The sequence below is a fragment of the Canis aureus genome, chromosome 13 (assembly GCF_053574225.1).
Source record: "Canis aureus isolate CA01 chromosome 13, VMU_Caureus_v.1.0, whole genome shotgun sequence".
In the NCBI taxonomy this organism is placed as follows: Eukaryota; Metazoa; Chordata; class Mammalia; order Carnivora; family Canidae; genus Canis; species Canis aureus.
In genome coordinates, this window is record NC_135623.1 from 65578752 (window position 1) to 65598987 (window position 20236).

The 20236-nt window shown below is 36.4% G+C and overlaps 1 long non-coding RNA gene across 1 annotated transcript; it reads right to left on the reverse strand.

The window, feature by feature from the left end:
• Positions 1–4022: 4022 nt before the first annotated feature.
• On the reverse strand, positions 4023–17261 carry LOC144281699 (uncharacterized). The gene is made up of 3 exons (XR_013350120.1): positions 17142–17261; positions 6230–6282; positions 4023–4105 (listed from the first exon to the last, which is right to left on the reverse strand). It is a non-coding gene; the product is annotated as an uncharacterized LOC144281699 (long non-coding RNA).
• Positions 17262–20236: the final 2975 nt, after the last annotated feature.

Here is a 20236-nt window from a genome sequence, read left to right on the forward strand (position 1 = left end):
AATTCTAAAAAGCTGGATAATTTAGAATAGACATGTTAGTTTTTAAAATCTGATATAAGTCCTCTTTTGAATATTATTTCCCCATTTAGAAGAACATGGGCAAGATAAACACATCCCTGTGTACCAATATGACAGTTATTCTCCATCAAGGATCACTTCTGTCTTCATGGTTCTCTAACCTATCTCTAAATCATGTGCTTACTAGTTCTGTATCTTATAGAAATACTCAAAATATTTCTGAGATGTCCTCAGTGAAGGGCATTAAATTCCTCATTAACTAATGAAAGTTCTTCAAGAAGTCTCAAAATAGGTGGTATGAGCCTAGGGTTCTCCAGGAAAAAAAAAGAATATATATATCCGAGAGAGAGAGACAGACTGATTTATTATAAGAAATTGCTTATAGAGGCAAAAAAGTCCCAAGATCTGCAGTTGGCAAGCAAAAAACAAGAAAAGCCCATGGTATAATTTCAATCAGAGTCCAAAGGCCTGAGAATCAGGAAAGCTGATGGTGTCATTTCAAGTATGAGTCAGAGTCTGAAAGCAGGAGAACCCAAAGTCCCAGCTTGAAAACATCTGCAAAAAGTGAATTCTTTACCCTGCCTTTCTTCTATTCAGATCTTCAATGAATTAGAGGAGGCCCATCTACATCGGGGATGGCAATCTGCTTTATTCAGTCTATCAATTCAAAGAAAACAAAAACATCTTAACAGACACATCCAGAGTGATGTTCAACCACATATCTCACATCACGTGGCCGAGTCAAGTTGACATATAAAATAAGTCATCACAAATCCACCTCTTGTCAACTTGGTACTTTACACATCTCCTTAAACCATACTGAATTTCCAAATGAAGATGATAATAACAAGGTCCTAATTCTGCCTAACATGATACAATTACCCAGTTTATAACTGAAAACACAATTAACCCATTCCCCAGAAGAGGAGGTAAAGTCTTTAAGTGAAGTCTGCTTTTCTCCTTGATATCTAGAACTTAAGTTCATGATGTTAAATTAACAATACTAATGTACGAGGATATAATGGATACATATTATGTTACATAATAAGGGGAAAAGAGAAGGAAAAAAAACAGAAATTTGCTTAATACACACACATAAAATATTCATAACAAAAAAAGGAGGAAATATTCATGACAATTACACTCCTCCTTTCTACAACTGGTCGTCTGAGTATAACTGAACTACCTTAATCCACTGCTTATTTTCTGTGTCCCCTTTACCTTCAACACACCTCTCAGTTGACTGTGAGTCTTTACATGGTAGAGTGACCTAAAACTTCCTTTCTGAAGGCACTGGGGCATTAGTAATCCTGCCTAGATTGGGATGTAGTTTTTCATTAACATTTATCACAGGGCATAGTAATAAGGGATGCCCTATAGGATCTGCTAAATTCCATATACACTCTTTCTTACTTTCACTGTGGAGTAGCAGTCCAATTTCCCCTTGATAGTATTGATCACTGCGGCCCGCACAGTAACTCTCTTTTTTGCCTGTCGGTTCAGAGACTGGGAGCCCAAAGGAAATGGGTAAGAATCAACTCCTAGTTTAGTGGATCATTGTTGTACTTCCTGGTGGAACATTCCTCTCTTTGAAATGAAGACCTCTAGGCAAGTAGGAAACAAATTTTGGAAACAGGAAGCAACACTTTTTCTAGTGGGTCACTAGGGGTAACGATGAGTGCCACTCCCATGCCTGCCCTTTGACTCTTGGGCCCATGACTCCCGGTTGTGGTAGAACAGCACTGCAATTTGGATGCTGATTCAGGTCATATATACCATCTGGGGAACCCTGGCCCAGCCCTACAAAATACTGTCAGCAGCTAACACTACCAGAGTCTTCAAAAAAGCCATACCACCCATCTATCAAACTAGCTGCCCTAGGGTAGTAAGGAACATGAGAAGACCAGTGAAATTTCATAAGCATGAGCCCACTGCCACACTTCTTTTACTGTGAAGTGAATTCCTTGATCAGAAACAATGCTATGTGGAATACCATGGTGGCAGGTGAGGCGCTCAATAAATCTACAAATTGTAGTTTTGGCGGAAGTATTGCATGCAGAAAGACAACTCCATATCCAGAGTAAGTATGTGTTCCCGTGAGAAGAAAATGTTGCCCCTTCCATGAGGAAAGCAATCCAATGTAATCAACTTGCCACCTGGTAGCTAATTCATCATGCCTGGGAATGGTGCCACTCAGGGACTAGTGCTGGGCTCTGTAGCTGTTAAGTCGAATCTCAGCAGTGATAAGCCATGAGTGGAAACCCATAGTGCTGGCCCCATGCATAGTCTCTATCCTTGCCATCATGACCTCATGACTGCTTTGTTCATGAGTCTTCTGGGTGATGACAGGGGTGGCTGGGAAAAGAGGCTGACTGGCACCTATAAATGGATCATCTTTCCACTTGATTATTAAAGCCTCCTTTGCTGAGGTTACTGTTTGATGAGCAGTCATGTAGGACACAAACATCTTCACGTTTTTTCTCCAGAGAGAGCTAGCTACATAGTCCTCTTCCCCAAACTTCTTGTCCCCAATTTCCCTTGGGGACATGTTCCTTCCAAAGCCTTGACTATTCAGCCAAACCATTGGCCAAAGCACATGCATCAGTATATAATACACATCTAGATACTTCTTCCATGCAAAGTGAATAATCAGGTATAGTGCTCAAAGTTCTTCCAACTAGGAGGGTTTTCCTTCGCTACTGTCCAGGAATGACCGAGAAAGGAGCAGTAGTCCTGTAGTTGTTCACTGTCAGATGGTGCCTACATATCATGCAGAATCATCTGTAAACCAAGCCCAAGTCTTCTTTTCCCTTCCTCTGTCAATTGATTATAGGAGACTCCTCATCAAGTTATAGAAGGCTAGGAGAGCCGTCAGTGCCTGCCCAGGCTACATATATATAAATACACAAACACACACACATACATATATCCACATATATGTACCACTTCCATTTGGTGATAGAGTATGCTATGCATGCCCAACTTGATGGCTCAGTGAGTCAGATTACACCCAGCTCATGACAGGTAGCTCAGGTTGCAAGGTAACTTGGTGATCCATGTTTAGTATTCAGTCTCTATTAAGATCCAGTAGTAGAACAAGAGTTGTTTTTCAAAAAAGGAGTAGTTATCTGCAAAGGATGCCAGGACGTTGCTCCAAAATCCAAAGGGATAAAACCATGATTCATTTATAAGGGCCTGCCAAGGCTACAGATAGTATCCCCATCTACCTACAAGCACCATTAGAGCTTCTGGATCATATGGCCCAAAGAGTAGGGAAGTCTATACAGCAGCCTGGACCCATTGCAGAGCCTTCTCTTGTTCTAGGTCCCACTTAAAATCAGCAGCTTTTCTGGCCACTTGATAAACAGGCTATCATAACACACATAAATGAGGAAATACGTTACCTCGAAAATTCAAAAAGGCCATTAGAGATTATGCCTATTTTTCTTGGTCATAAGAGTGACCAGATGCAACAATCCATCTCACCTTAGAAGTATCTGGGTATTTACCCAAAGGATACAAAAATACAGATCAAAGGGACACATGCACCCTGAAGTTTATAGCAGCATTATCAATAATAGTCAAACTGTCAAGACAACCTAAAACCCAAATGGCAATCAATTAATGAATGGATAAAGAATAAAGAATATATATATGTATATATATATATATATCCTCTGCCTCTCTCATGAGTAAATAAATAAATCTTAAAAAAAAAGAAACTAATACTGTACTATATATAAAACTACCTAAATTCAAATTAAAAATAAATAAGATTTTTTTTTTCTTTTAAAGAAAAGGTATCTCAACCTGCCCTACAAGACTGGACTCTTAGAAATTTCTTTTTTTTTTAATATTTTATTTATTTATTCATGAGAGACACAGAGAGAGGTAGAGACATAGCAGAGGGAGAAATACGGACTCCTAGAAATTTCACTGAGATAGATAGGACTCTGACTTTTTGCCAGATTTACTTCTTACCCTCTGACACAGATATGTCTTACCAAAAAGTCTAGATTAGTTGCTTCTTCTTGCTTACTAGGTCTATCAGAATAATGTCAGCAGCCTTGAGTATCAGTGTGAAATCCTGTGGAAGGGAGTAGAGAGGAATATGAATCTGTGTGTGTGTGTGTGTGTGTGTGTATTTCTATATATATAAACAAACCCAGGAGAATCCATGGTATACTTCCAGTCCAAGTCTGAAGGCCTGAGAAGCAAACCAATGTGAGTTCCAGTTTGAGTCTGAGTCCAAGAACAAGACAGACCCATGTCTTTGTTCAAAGACATGTTCAAAGACTCTTTGAACAAAGTAAGTAAATTCTCCCTTATTTCACATTTTTATTCTATTCAGATCTTGAATGGATTGGAGGAGGCCCACCCACACTGGGGAAGGCAATCTTTACTCAGTCTATGGATTCATGTATTTTTTTTTTCAACCCAAAACATCCTCATAGGCACCTCCAGAGTAATGTTTAACTAAATATCTGGGCACTCTGGCCCAATCAAGTTGATGCATGAAATTAAGCATAAAAGAAGGTTCTTATTCCCCTAAAAATCCTATGACTCAAATTTCTCTTTTGCATACATAATATACAACCTAAAACACATGTGACACATCATAACAAGCAGTTTAATCTAAACAAAAGCCAATATCCTTTCTAAAAAAGTAATATTTGTTAGTATTTTTAGACCTAAGAGATTAAATAGATTTAAATGTAGCATTAAAAAAATAAAAATTAAAAAATAAAAAATAAATAAATAAATGTAGCATTAAAAAAATTGCTAGTATAGAGGATCCCTGGGTGGCGCAGCGGTTTGGCGCCTGCCTTTGGCCCAGGGCGCGATCCTGGAGACCCGGGATTGAATCCCACATCGGGCTCCCGGTGCATGGAGCCTGCTTCTCCCTCTGCCTGTGTCTCTGCCTCTCTCTCTCTCTCTCTCTGTGACTATCATAAATAAATAAACAAAATAAAAATAAAAAAAAATTAAAAATTGCTAGTATAAAATTCTCTGGCCTAATTGCAAAATTATAGCATCTCCTGTAAGGTACAAAAAAATTTCTTTCTCAAGGGTAGTGTGGATGTCTTATTATAATTCCGCCTGTTTCCTAAATGATTAGTGCTGTAATAGACCAAATGAAATCTTCCTGTACTTCTTTTTTGTTTCAGCATTTTAGCAACTGATGATGTGCACTCAGTATAATGAAGCTTGCTATTGCTGATCCTAATTTCTCAGGTAATTTAAAATGTAATAGAAACATAAATTTCAGTAACAAAGATTAGTTATCTCTTTAAGGAAATACATAATAAATCCTTCTTTAATAAAATCTTTAACAAATTATTTCCTTTTAAACAAACATAGATCTTTTATTTCAAAAATCCTTCAGCCATATTGCTGATTAATAAAAATTTACTAACAATGGCTTTCCTTTGGTAAATCTTTACGGTATTACCCAAGCCACCCTTCCTATTATGCTTCAAAATAAGAGCCTTCAGGCAGTAATCTAACAATTTATGTCAAAGTGCAGTGAAACATGATGATAAATTTTAATTTAAAGAAGGAAGCATGTACTGTATCATAAAGGATTTATTTGTTCTCTAATTTTTAAAATATCTTTTGGAATTTTACTTTCCCCAAATAGTGTTCAGATATATATTCATTTTTATTTGTGCTTTCTTTGACAACTGAAGTTAGAACCCCCTTCTAATTAGGCATAAATCAGACTTCATTGGCTCAAGTCCACAGACTACAAACCAAAATCATGACTTGGTCATGATTCTCAGCCAAAGGTGTTGGTGTCATGTAGATTTATATTGAGGTCTTCAAGAGAACTACTAAATTTTCCAGAACATATAATGTCCCAATAGTGCCAGAGTCAGGGAAGATTAGAAATATGGCATCAGGGTTTTTACAGATGGTGTGCCCTTTACAGAAAGGTGCATCTATGATAGGCTCAAAGCTTTTTAAGCCTCAAATCATATCCAGGGCTTCAGTTATCGTGAGGACTGCAGAATCTATCATGTAAATTTAAGTGCAATACTTGAATGGAAAGTACAATTGGCTTCTCTAACTTTTAAAGGGGAGATGCTTTTCTCTTTATTACAATATAAGTCTGTTTTAAAAGTAACTCTCAGTTACTAATGGGCTCTATAAAAATCCTGTTGGGTTTAAGAGTTTACAGTAGTTTTATTCAAATTTCTCTCCTACTCACCATCCTGTTCATTCTCCGCGTTATTTCCCAAAACCACTCTTCAGACAGGGCAACTGCAATTAGAAGTGACACAATGAAAATAGATTATTTTCCTTTTCTTCTGACACTGGCAGTTCTCAGACAAGTAAAGATTGGTAGAAAGTAAGACTTTTATATCACTTTTTTTTTCTGTCTTCAGTTAAATTCAAGGTAAAAGAGGTCACTGATGATACAAAAAGATGCAGTATACTTAATTTCTAACAAAAGCTACAATCCCTGCATGTGTTAGTCATTGAAGAATACAGTTTCTAGATTTACGAACCATTTTTATTTGAAGAAAGAGGAGGAGGGGGGTGCCTAAGATGGTTATAAAGCTGGATAAACATGATGAAAGGATAATATTACTTTGAGGGAACAATTGAATAAAAATTGTATGATGATGAATATAATAAGGCTTTTTTCAATAAGCAATAGAATCATTAAAAATCACTCAGCAATCTATGAGGAAATGAAAAAGATTGGGATGTAAATTATACTCTCAAAAACATAGTAAAGAGTTAATTGATTCTTTTTCAAGAATATTTTATGATACACTAGATTTTCTCAATTTTATTCTAAGGTCTAAAATATAGATCAGAGTGTTTAGCAGCCCATGGTGATGCTGTTTTTTCCTCTCTTTTGATGTTTTTGATGTCTTTTCATGTGGTACCATAAGAGGGTGAAGGCAAAGGATAATATGAATTTAAAATTGTTTTAAACATTATTGATCTCTGAGTGAATTGCTTTATATCAAATTATAAGTCTTATTTCCAAAAATCTTTTTTTTCTTCTCAGTAAAATATTAGCCTGATTTTCTCCTTTCCTGGAACTTATTTTGAATTTAATTTGAATGCAAATCAGTGGTTTGGTTTTAATGCAAATTTAAGTACTGGGGCTCCACTGCATTTCTTCCTTTTCTTCATTTGTCTCCTCTTCCTCAATTTGAATCCTTTTGTACTGGACTTCTAATTCCACATGGCTGACATCTAATCCTGTTCCTTTCATTTTCTACCCTTCCAAATATTTTCAAGATATCTGCACAAGGGATGTCCCACATCACTCAAAATCATAGTAAGCTAAATCAGACTTCTCATGCAGAAAGTAGAACCTAAGTTAGCACACTAGGGCTGCCTGCCAAATCCATTTTACCACCTATTTTTGTATGGCTGTGAGCTAACCATGTTTCCTTACATTTTTAAATTGTTGAGAAAAAAAGTGAAAGAGAAGTGTGTCGTGGCACTTTTAAGAAAATCATATAAAATCCAAATGTTAATGTTCAAAAATAAAAATCTTATTTGAAAATACATATATTGGGTGTATTTATTTTTTAAAGATTTTATTTATTTATTTTGGAGAGAGAGAGCACATGTACACCGGAACTGGGGCAGGGGAGGCCCAAAGGGAAGGAAGCCTATATATTTGGTATCTGATCTTTTACATATGTTTGGTAACCCCTGATGTAGACTACAAGGTACAAAAGGGCAAGGATTTCTCTTTCTTATTCATTACTGCATCCCTAGTAGGATGGACACAGGACAACATAGTACCCTGGACAGAGGATGCTGTACTTGTCTGCTTTCAATACTATGAACATACAAAATCTGTTTCTTTTTAAAACTTCAGTTCTTGTGCAAGTCTTGTTAGTTCTATTCTCTCTTATAGTTTTCCTTTCAATTTGCAATTTCCATCACCCTTGCTTTAAGCGAGGCCTTTATTACATCACACCTACAAAAGAATCACTACATGCCACAGCATTGACTTGCCATGCTGTCAAACCACTCTTCATACTGCTACTCTCTGATATTATTTTGCCAACTACTATGCAATTCTCTGCATTCAAAAAGCATAAGACAGAAAAGAGGGAGCAGCAGATACAGGAGACTAAAAGGGGATAGAGATAAAGGTGTGCTACTCTCGGAGCCTCTACTGTGTGCTGGCCATTTCCTCTGTTCCTCACAAAGATGCTACATGACAAATACTCTGAACCATATTTTTTTAAGTGTAAAAAAATACTGATCAGAAAAATTGCCATTCACCAAATACTGGATATCAGGTAAACACATGTGTTCACAATTCATAACTAGCTAATCCTTGCTCATTACAAAGTCTTTATCTTTAGTTTCTAAACATACAGAAACTAATAGGAATACATCCCTCATATATGTGAAATATGCCAATTACTGGAGGAATCACTGAGAGAAAGGTGCAGGGCAGTGACTGACAGGTGCCACAGTCAGCAGCAAATATCCAGAGGAACACTGCACATGATCTCTAGGAGGAGGGACTGGAATGTGCTTTGCTCAACCTGAAGACATTCAAATCAAAGGTTATAGCCACTGCCAGCAAAGGGCATCATTGTATATTCAAGGACAAGTGAGAGAAAGGAAAACATGATTACACAGCCCCAGAAAAGCCTTAGAGAAGGCAGAGGCTGTGACAAATGTACAAAACACTATACACAATTGCCAACAAACAAGAATGCCAAAAAAAAAAAAAAAAAAAAAGGGAAACCATAAGCGGATACATAATAATTAGCTTCCTGATTTTTTTCGTATGTTCCAACTTCTATTATATGTTCAAGTTCCAACAAACATGATTAGTGGCTATTAAATTATAATCTATTTGCTCATTTGGCCAAATTCCTTAAAAATCCCTGTATACCTTTCAAAATCTATAAAATGCTGGTGTGTAATTAACTGTTCTATAAGATAGCCCTTCGTTCTTCATTCAATGGGGTTTTGAAATACTGATGGTAAAAACTGTTTTTGTATAGAAAAGAAAGCGATTGTTATGAATATGGTAACCTTAGAATTCTGTGTGTGCGAAAATAGCAATTAGATTATTATACATCTGTGTGTATATATGTACTTAATATATGATTCATTTTATCAGCTATACAGAATAATACTACATAATCTGTAAACTTAACTATTCTATCAAACTCCTTCACACTCAGTTTTTCTCCTCAAATAAATGATCGAATACTATGAGCGGTATTATAAGTTAACTCGGTCTAGATTGCAATTTGGTAGATTGTAGTTTTATAACCATAAATTTAATAAATGTATGCCATAAAATTATTTTATTTCTGTAACATGAGCAACATTGTTTTTCTTACATATTCTTACTTGAGCCTCAAATCAAAGTAATAATAGATGGGGCTATAAATATATTTCCTCAATACCCCAAAGGGTAAATATTTGGCTAAAATATAAGATGCTTCATCCAATCTTTTGCAGTTAGGGGAGGATCATTTGTCTGAGTTCATGTCTAGTTTGATTCTGGTGAAGCTGGAAAAGTGATAGGGTATGTCTTTCTGGGATAGCTTTTGAGATAAATCCTACAATTGATATAACTATTCCTCAAATGCTTTTTTAAAGATTGTATTTATTTATTTGAGAGAGAGCATTACGATAGAGAAGGCATGAGCAGGAGGAGAGGCAGATGGAGAGGGAGAAGCAGACTCCCTGCTGAGCAGGGAACCCAATGCAGGCCTTAATCCCAGGACCCCAGGATCATGACCTGAGCTGAAGGCAGATTTTTTTCTGACTGAGCCATGCAGGGGCCCCTATATAACTATTTCTAGAATTAGAAGCAAGAAAGCATTTTTAAAGTCAATTCCATCTGTGTATTAAGTGACTTGTCTAGAAAAGGTATAAAATTGTTTTTAACTCACAAATTATAAAATATTAGCATATGATATTCTATATAATGTTTCAATTAATGAGTAAAAATAATGTTTTATAAATACTTTATGATCTCACTTATATGGTGAATCTAAAAAAGCTGAACTACTAGAACTAGACAACAGAATGGGGGGCACCTGGGTGGCTCAGTGGTTGAGTGTCTGCTTTTGGCTCAGGGCATGACCCTGGGATCCTGAGATTGATTCTTGTATCCTGCTTCTCACTCTTGCTATGTCTCTGCCTCTGTGTGTGTGTCTCTCATGAATAAATAAATAAAATCTTAAAAAAAAAAAAAAAAAAACAGAATGGTAGTTACCAGGGGCTGAGGGAAATGGGAAGATATTAATCAAAGGGTACAAACTTTCAATTATAAGAGGAGTAAGTTCTAGAGGTCTAATGTCTAACATGGTAATTGTACTTAATAATACTATACTATGTTCTTAAAATTTGCTAAAGGAGTAGATCCTAGGTGTTCTCATCATACACACAGAGGTAACTATGTGGCAATGGATGTATTAATTTCACCATGTATACACATATTGAATCATCATATTGTATACCTTTAAAAAAATCACATGTGCAATCTAAATATATACAATTTTTATTTGTCAATTGTACCTCACTAAAGCTGGAAAAAAATAACAAGTTTATGTGCTCCTCAAAATAATTTTTTTTAAGATTTTATTTATTTATTCATGAGAGATACAGAGAGAGAGAGAGAGAGGCAGAGACACAGGCAGAGGGAGAAGCAGGCCCTGAGAGCTGTCAGGCTCCTCTAGAGAACTAGCATAGCTGTGGGATGAAAGTCTTTTAGGGTTCTGCATTGCCAGTGTGTGCTGTGCCCAGGGGCTGGAGCCTATCAGTCTGCAGATTCCTATGCGACAGCTCTACCTTTGTTTTTGTGAGTGAGCCCCTTTGTCTTTGTAACACTGATCCACCTACAGCCTTAGAAGGCTCAAGTGAGTACTTCACAACCATCAGTTTAACCTTGGCTTCAAGTGTTCCTTTATCTTTGCTTAAACCTGCTAGTATACTGGGTAAATAAACAAAATTTGAATAGCGAGTATGCAAATGTTGGGGAAATGTCAAGTGAATCCAACAAGTTACCTGAGTCAAGAGGTGGGCAAATATTTAGCTTTTTCCTTCTAGGTAAGTATAATCTAAAAAAGCACAATATGAGGCCAGGATAGACTTTCAAGCGCATAGTATATTAAATGAAAGGACAAATGAATGGATACTATTAGCTTTATGCCTTAGAGCATAAACAGCAAATAATTTCTATCTTTCAAGACCGAGACGCCTTCTTTCTTTATTTCAAGTATAAGGTAATGGTGTTCAGCCCGGGGCCATCCTATTGAAAAACACGTAGGGTGATTTTGGCAAATTGCATATCGTGGAGTAAGTGAGGTTGGAAAGGATTAGAATTTGTGAAGAAGCCAATTGTTTGTAGAATGAAAAATTCACTAGTTATTCCGACACCCACCTTCTGCTCACACACAGCCTCCCAGGGCTAGCGTAAAATAGCCTGGAATCTAAAAATAAATAACAAACAACTTTTCTGTTGGCTGATTTTGTTGTGTGCCTTGATGCCCCTTTATAGCATCATTTTAATACCTAAAACACTGATTTTTATTTTTTTGATTATAAATCTGCCTCTTAGACTAGACTCCAAGTGCCCAGCACACACACATATGCACACACACACTCCATTAATAAACAGTCCTGGTAAAACATTTTATGAAATCCTTTGTTTGAAACCACTCACTTCCAAGGGGTGAAAAGATTGATTAACATTATGTATGGCCAAATGTGAAAACACTTATCTCAAGTTACAAGTTAGGAGGTTAGATGAAAGTTTATGTATGTAAGGAGAAAAGATAGTTTAAAGAAAACTTTCCTTCCTAAGCACTCATTTATGGTCAGTTGGATGAGACCAAGAGATAATATCCCTTAGAACCTGTAGGAAAGAAAAGTAGGTTCTCAATTACGAGGACGGTGTTAAATATTCTAATTATTGGTAGTTCTGTAAGATATTCATGAGATTACAAGAAACACGACCATGTAATGTGGTTACTACAAAGATCTCTGCCTTAAGAACAAGTGAAATATATTAGATCATATTGCTAAGCAATTCTTCTTGCTGACAAGGGCAATATTTCAGCAACAGCACTATATATAGAATAGCAACATAATGGGAGGATAGAGCAGATGCTAAAATTTAGTCAGACATAAATCTTTTTCGTTTTATCTCCTTTACAATACAGGAAAGACGAGAAGAAAAACAAATTGCTCAGAGAGCAAACATAAGTGATGGGTGTCTCAAGGAAATTTAATATCCCAATATTGAGATCATATACATGTTACAGGATTGACATCTGGAAAAATAAATGGTGTTTAATATGATGACAATAATTAAATGTCTGGCATTTTCCCCCAAATATCAACATATAAAAAGCAAAGGAATGAAATGATACTTACTAATTTTGATAACCTCTTCAGATGTGCAATTATTCAAGTTCCTATTACATATTCACTCAGTAATTTATAGAAGCAAAAGTATTTCCATTCATTATATCATTTTAAAGTTATTTACTTAAAACTTAATCCCAAATTAAATCTTTCACGAATCTTAATACCATATCTCTGAGATCATTCTAATTCTTAGCCTTTTAACCTGTTTGTAGATGTTCACATTGGGTCACAAGATCCAGGGTCCCAAGATAAAAACTTCACTTTCTGCATGAACCTTTATTCCAATACTCTGCTCCATGCTGATTTTTCTCTTCCCTAAACTCTGACTAAATTTAAAATCATTAATCATACAACCGAACACAAGTTATTTTCAATTTTATTTGGATGTAGGTTTCAGTTTCCGATAATTTTTAACACGTCATTCTGTTGTAGAAAGGCAGTCATTTCAAATATCTTTTTCATTACTTAATATTCTCCCAATATCTAGAACAATGGAGGATGCATGACAAGATTATTTTGCTTTTAGAAATAAGTTTATTCCAGTTGTAAAAATCACACCTGCTTAATTTGAAACTAAAATCTCAAAAGAGAAGTTTACAAAAAAGAAGCAAAAATCACCTTGAATACACCACCAAAATCAATGTTAATAATTCAATGTTAAATACCCTTCTAATCTAACTGTTCTCTCCATTGCTCTCTCTTGACCTATGTATCTCTGTTTATATTTTTCATAAACAGGAAGAAATAATTATACAATAATGCGTCTTGAATGAATTGGTTGTAGTTACTTAAGTGGTCCAGTGTAGCAAATTTATGTTTGTATTTATGCATATATATGCATACATATATACATACATATATGTAATATTACATATATATGATATCTATCACTTTTCTATGCCACCAGTCAATGTGATTAAAAAATAATTTATCTAGCTGGCATCTGGTGGTGGAAATGAGTTGGGGAATGGCAAGTTATTATTTATACAAAGTATCAGTTTTACAAGACGAAAAGAGTTCTGGAGTCATTCAGAACTGGTGATAGTTTTACAATATAAATACATGTAATGCCACTGAACTGTACATTTAAGAATGGTTAAGATGGGGGGACACCTGGGTGGCTCAGCAGTTGAGCGTCTGCCTTTGGCCCAGGGCATGATCCTGGGATCAGGGATCGAGTCCCACATCAGGCTTCTCCCTCTCCCTCTGCCTGTCTCTCTCTCTCTCTCTCTCTCTCTCTCTCTCTGTCTCACATGTATAAATAAATAAAAATCTAAAAAAAATAATAATAATGGTAAAGATGGTACATTTTATGTTATGTCTATTTTTTCACAACTAAAACCAGACAAAGCAGAGAATGAATTTAGACATTTCAATTCAGGAGTATCCAATATTCTGGCTTCTTTCACCTACTATAGTACCTGGCTCTACCTAAAAAGAGATTGTACCAGGCTTCAAATGAATCCGAGTTATGTATGAATATCTCCGTATCTCCAATATGCTAAGAATTTTATATCACTGTTTCTTCCAAAGAGGGAAAATAATTAATTATGGATGTTACTAAAAAATGTCTATAATTATTGGAAAAAGCAAATGAAATTGGTTTGAACTAAAATTCTAATTTCTTTCCTTCACTGAAAACAAAACAACAAAAATAACTCCTTTTACTTGTAAAGGTAAATATAGATGTCACTTTGTTCTTGGCATTAAAACAGGGTGAAACAAGACAATAAAAATTTTAATAGGGCTTTTTTTGGTAGCAACATAAAAACAACAATAATAACAACAACTTGATATTGGCCTAAGCATTCAGGGAAAATCATTTCTTCATGGAACTACAAGTTCAAGTTCAGTTTAATCAGGGCACTGGCTCATTTCTCCAGGTTTTTTTTTTTTTTTTTTTCCATGTGCTAATTTCTTCATTTGGTTGTATTTCCTGGTCTTGTACTAAAAGGCAGTAGTAGTTCTAGACTTCATAAACACCAACCATATTACCCAGAAGGAGACTGTATGTGTGCCAGAGTTTCCAGTCAGTATTCTGAACTTCATTCTAAAATGATCATCACTGCCATGTAAATGCCATGAGCTGATTGACTTAGTCCTGCATTAACTGAAGCAAGCACTGTGGCAGTATAAATAAACTTACCATGGCTATTTTGGACCAATTTAGGCCTAGTCTTATAGCTAGGTATAAAGTCATTGGCTGTTAAACAATGGAAAAGTGGCGGCATCTTCTTAGTAAGCAACCATAATGGATATGTCCAAGTCACAGTGTTTGTGGAATAGTGTAGATTCTGAGATCAGAGAAACTACATAAAGAATGACTCCAAAAAATGGAAATAGGATCACAGTGAAAAGATGTAGCCAAAAATAGGATACTACATCAGAATCAATTTAATAAGGAGTAACATGAGGACCAGCCAAAAGGGCATAAATCTAAGACAGCCCACAATTTCACTGAAGACCCACTCTTTGACATAAAAGGTCACAAGATCATTATGCTTTGGAGCAACTGGCTTCATTCTTCATTCATTCGTGAAGCAAATATTTTTTTTGAATATACAATGTATCCAGTCTTAGTGATTGCACAGTGAAAACAAACTAACAAAAAACTCTCTGTGTTTGGCATATATAGTCAAGTGGAAATAAGGCACAAACTAAGTCAGAGAGATAAGAAGTGCCTGTCAGTAAGCATGTTTTGTCATATTTTATATGGTTGAGTACTGCCTTACTAAGAAAAAGATATTTGAGCAAAAAGACACGAAGAAAGTACCCAAGGCAGAAAGAACATCAGGTACAAAAAGCACAATAGTAGGAGCTTGCTGAACGTGTTCAAGAATCAACAAAGTCACACTATGGTTGGGAGGAGACTGGGTAAGAAAGACACTAGCAGGACAAAATGTCAAAGAGGCAGGGTGGCCAGAACTCTTAGTACCATTGGAAAGGCTTTCTTGGGGGTGAAATGAGGAACATCCGAAAAGTTCTAAACAAAAAAGCAATGTGATGTAATTTATATTTTAAAGAATCACTTTTGGGGATCCCTGGGTGGCTCAGCGCTTTAACACCTGCCTTTGGCCCAGGGAGTGGTCTTGGAGATCCGGGATCGAGTCCCGCGTCAGGCTCCCTACATGGAGCCTGCTCTTCTCACTGCCTGTGTCTCTCATGAATAAATAAAAAATCTTTAAAAAATAAAAAAAATTATCACTTTTATAGATGGGTTGGAAATATAAGGCAAAGGAGGAAGCAAGGAAATCAGGTAGGAAAACTAGGTAACTAATCCAGGTGAAAGAGGAAGACAGTTTGGAGAAGGGTGGTAACCACAAAAGCAATGAAGAAAATGTTGGATTGTGTACATTGATGATCAAACCGACAGAATTTGCTCCTAGGCTTGGACATGGGATATGACAGAAAAAGAAGAATCAAGGATAACTCCATGTGTGGCCTGATCAACTAAAAGATCAAATTCCATTTGGAATATGTTAAGTTTGTGATGACTCTGAGACAACTGTATGGAGATGTTAAATAGCCAGTTGGTAACCAAATTTGTGTTCACACAGGTAATCATATAGGTTGAGATTCTGAAGACACAGACATGTGGTTGGCATATAGTTCTTAGATTAAATGATAGTACCAGGGGCCTGACTGCAGAAAAAAAAAAAAAAAGTAATTCAAGTCCTGTGCCTTGGGACTCTCCAACATGTACATCTCAGATAGATGGGAAGCAATAAGCAGAAGGGAAGTAGAAAGGGGTAGAACTGAAACAACGGGGGTGGGGGGTGGGGGTGGGGGTGGGATATGTTTCAATAGAGGAAGATCATCCATTTCTAATACTACTGATGGTCAATCTCTTACTCAATGGGTATAGCCATGAAAAGATCATTGAAGACCTGGATAAGGGGTGTTTCAGTGGAGTGGTTGTGGCATAAGCCTGATTGGGATAGGTTTCAAGAGAGAATTCTGAGGGAAGTTGGAAATAGCAAACATCCATAATACCTACGTGGATTTTTGCATTAAAAAATCAGTGAAAGTGGATGCGAAACAAATATAGTGTTTGTTTTCAATATATATAACAGGGTGCTTATACATATAACAGGGTGCTTATACACTGATAATTGTATCAGTGTAGGGGCCTGAAGGGAGGGAGGGAAGGAGAGTGCAAACAGTTGCTGAAGCAATGTCCTTATACACTTAAATGACAAGAGGAAATGTAGAGAGAAGGAATGAGAATGCACTTTGCTGCGAGCTGGTTGGATTTATTCATCAGTATGCTTTTAATTTAGGGAACATGCAGTCATTCATATTAACTATTAGAATAAAAGATGACTTCCTTTATAAAAAAGCTTACAAATCATAATTTAATATATTCAATACAAATAGATTTCACAATTTAATTTATTCAGTAAAAATGAATATTTTTGAGGGGATAAATTTAAATGTATACGTGACGGTCTCATTTGATGAGAGAATAAAGAATAAAAACATAACAAGATGAAAGAATAAACATAACAAGATTAATTAATAAAAACAAATGCAACAAGATTCACACATAGCTAAACAGAGTATTATATATTAAACCAAAAAAGGAAAATGAAATTATTTTATTCATATGAGAGAATCCTTCTGAATAAAGGGAAGGATTTTGTATATCAGGTTAAAAAAATTATGGAAACACCCCTGAACTCAAGCTATTTCCCATTTGGCCCTTCAATCTACTTGAAAGAAAACATAACCATTACCTTTGCCGTATGTTCTCAAAACCAGGGAATAGCAAAATGGAACACTAAAGAGCCCTTCAATTACCCGTGGCCACTGTTGTCGATGGTCACTTATTTAGCTTGCAGCTACTATCCATGCCTACAAAGTAGAATAAAATACATAACAAAATGTAGTCTGTTTATAATACAAACCCAGTAGACAGAAACTGGAGTGGACCAAGGTTTAGTGTACTACACAGTAGTCAATAGCACAAGTCTAAACTTAAACAGACCCTGACTCTGAATCCAGATTCTACCCTTTGGGAGTTTTGTGGTCTTATATCACTATCTTCCAGAAATTTGTGTTCTTTAGCTATAACGTGGGGATAAAATTACCTCATGGTGTGTCGGCAAAAATGAAAAAAGATGAAATGATGGACTAAGTCCAAAGCCTAGCATATACTAAGCAGTACATCAGTGCTAGCCATGTGATAGACAAGGCTCAGCTTCTGGTAAGCTGTAACTCTGAGTACTTCACAATACATCCATTATGACCCTCCATACGTATTAGAAAATTTGGAGCACAGGGTTTAAGCTTTGTTCCAACTCTGCAAATACAAGGCCCTACTAATGTTAACAAGTACAAGATAAATAAATATATCTGCTAAATTTTCCTATGGCCGTATCCTCCTGTTAGACATGAAGTCCCATGGGGATCCCTGTGTGGAGACATGAAGTCCCATGGGGATCCCTGTGTGGCGCAGCGGTTTAGCGCCTGCCTTTGGCCCAGGGCGCGATCCTGGAGACCCAGGATCAAATCCCACGTCAGGCTCCCGGTGCATGGAGCCTGCTTCTCCCTCTGCCTGTGTCTCTGCCTCTCTCTCTCTCACTGTGTGCCTATCATAAATAAATAAAAATTAAAAAAAAAAAAAAAAGACATGAAGTCCCACAAGTCCATGGTTCTATTTTGGTCACTATAAAAATTTATCTTAAAGGTGTTATCTAACTATTCAAGATATAAAATTATTTACTAGACAACATTGCATTGCAATCAAAGAGTCTAAATGAATGTATAAACTCATGCAAATCATAAATTTATAAACAATGAATATATAAATTAACTTATAATGACAAGTTCACAAAGAGAAAAAATACAAAAGAGCTTCTGTCCCAGAAATGGATTCTGCATATGAAGATGACCTACATTCTTCAGACATTAGGAAAAACTTTATAAACTTTAATAAATAACAACTTAGGTTTAAACATAATTCTAGCAGATGTCCCATATTTCATAGTTCTCTGGTTAGTTGCTGAATCATACAAGATACGTCCCTTATATTAAAAAAAAAACTAATATAGAAAAATTTCACTTATTCTAAATTGTTACTATTACAAACCTCTCAGAATGTTTATCAATAAATACAAGGGGAGAAACAAAGGAGCCAATATTGAGTTCCTACTCTGTAATTCCCAAAAGAAAAAAAAAATCTTGAGTTATTGCAAAGTACTAAGCAGGGGGGCTCACTTGGTTAAGTGTCTGCCTTCAGGATCCCAGGGTCCTAGGATCAAGCCCCGCATCTGGCTCCCTGCTCAGTGTGGAGTCTGTTTCTCCCTCTCATTCTGCCCTTCCCCCTGCTCGTGCTCTCTCTCTAAAATAAATGAAATCTTAAAAAAAAAAAAAAAAAAAAAAAGCATTAAGCAGTGTTCTGGTAAATCATATGCTTAATTTTAATTCTATTCCAGAAGACTGAAGTTTTATTGCTGACTTTCTAAATAATCTAGAGCAGTATAATTATTTGGGATGGGCTCAGCGAAGGTAACAAAAACACCCCAAAGTACATAATTTCTCAAACCCGATGGACTCTACTCTTCACATAACTGTCTGAGAAGGACGCCTTGGACAGCCAGCAGCATTTCTCTTTGTGGTGATTCAAGATACCAACTCCTTCCATCTTGGGTCTCTGCCATTCTCCACAGCCTCACAGTTGCCTGCACCCAGACAACCGGAGGGGAAAAAGGGAGTCAAAGACGAACATGCTTGTTAAAACCATGACCTGTGGGAAGTACGCATCGCTTCTGCCGACATTCCACTGGCCAAAATTGGGTCAGAGAGCCATACTTAAGGGAGAAGAGTTTGGGAAATGAAATCTGCTGTGTGGTGAAGGAAACAGAAAAGGATGAAAAGGTTGCTGGTGAATAGAGAACAATTTCTGCCACAGGCAAGTCAACTAACTAATCCTGTGCCTCTGGGCACCTTCATTTACAAATGGGTAACAATTATTTACATCCACTTACCAATTTAGAGAGTGTGAGTATGTATACCTATGAAGCACTTTGTGTTCCATGGCTAAGCACTGTGTATCAGTTGTGAATATATTGCTGTTATTTATACTCCTGCCATGCTGTTGTTAATTTGAAACGTTACACTGGGTTAAGTAACAGTAAAGGATGTAGAACTTTCTAGGAAAGAACATTATCAAGAATGCTATGTCAAGGGATGCCTGGGTGGCTCAATGATTGTCTGTTTGCCTCTGGCTCAATACATGATCCCAGGGTCCTGGGACTGAGTTCCACATCAGGTTCCCTTAGGGAGCTCCCTGGGTGGAGCCTGCTTCTCCCTCTGCCTGTCTCTCTCTCTCTCTCTCTCTCTCTGTGTCTCTCATGAATAAATAAATAAAATCTTAAAAAAAAAAAAAAAGAATGAAAAATTTGGGCCACAGAGAGGCGAACCCATTCCTACTGAACACACATGTGACCTGTCTGAGTTCATCTCCAGGCACGTATGCCTCCTAAGTTTCTGATCCTTTTGTTGCACCAGTTTTTCTCAATAGTGACATAATGATGAGTGATGACAATATCTAGCACTGCTGTGAGTAGTTAATATTTGATGGTGGGTGATTAGGGATTAATTTGACAATTTAATGAATGCTCTGTACAAGAAAATGCACAAAAGTTCATAATTTTGCATAAAATACTATGAAAAATGTAAAGCCTCCAAATGCATGATAAGTGAGGAATACCAGTTTTAAAGACTACTTTACAAGTCCACGGTTTCTTTTACTCTTTTCAAGAACCCTGTGAGGACAGACTATGGTATTGCATTCATCCTACCAGTGAGGAAATGGAGGCAAAAGTTA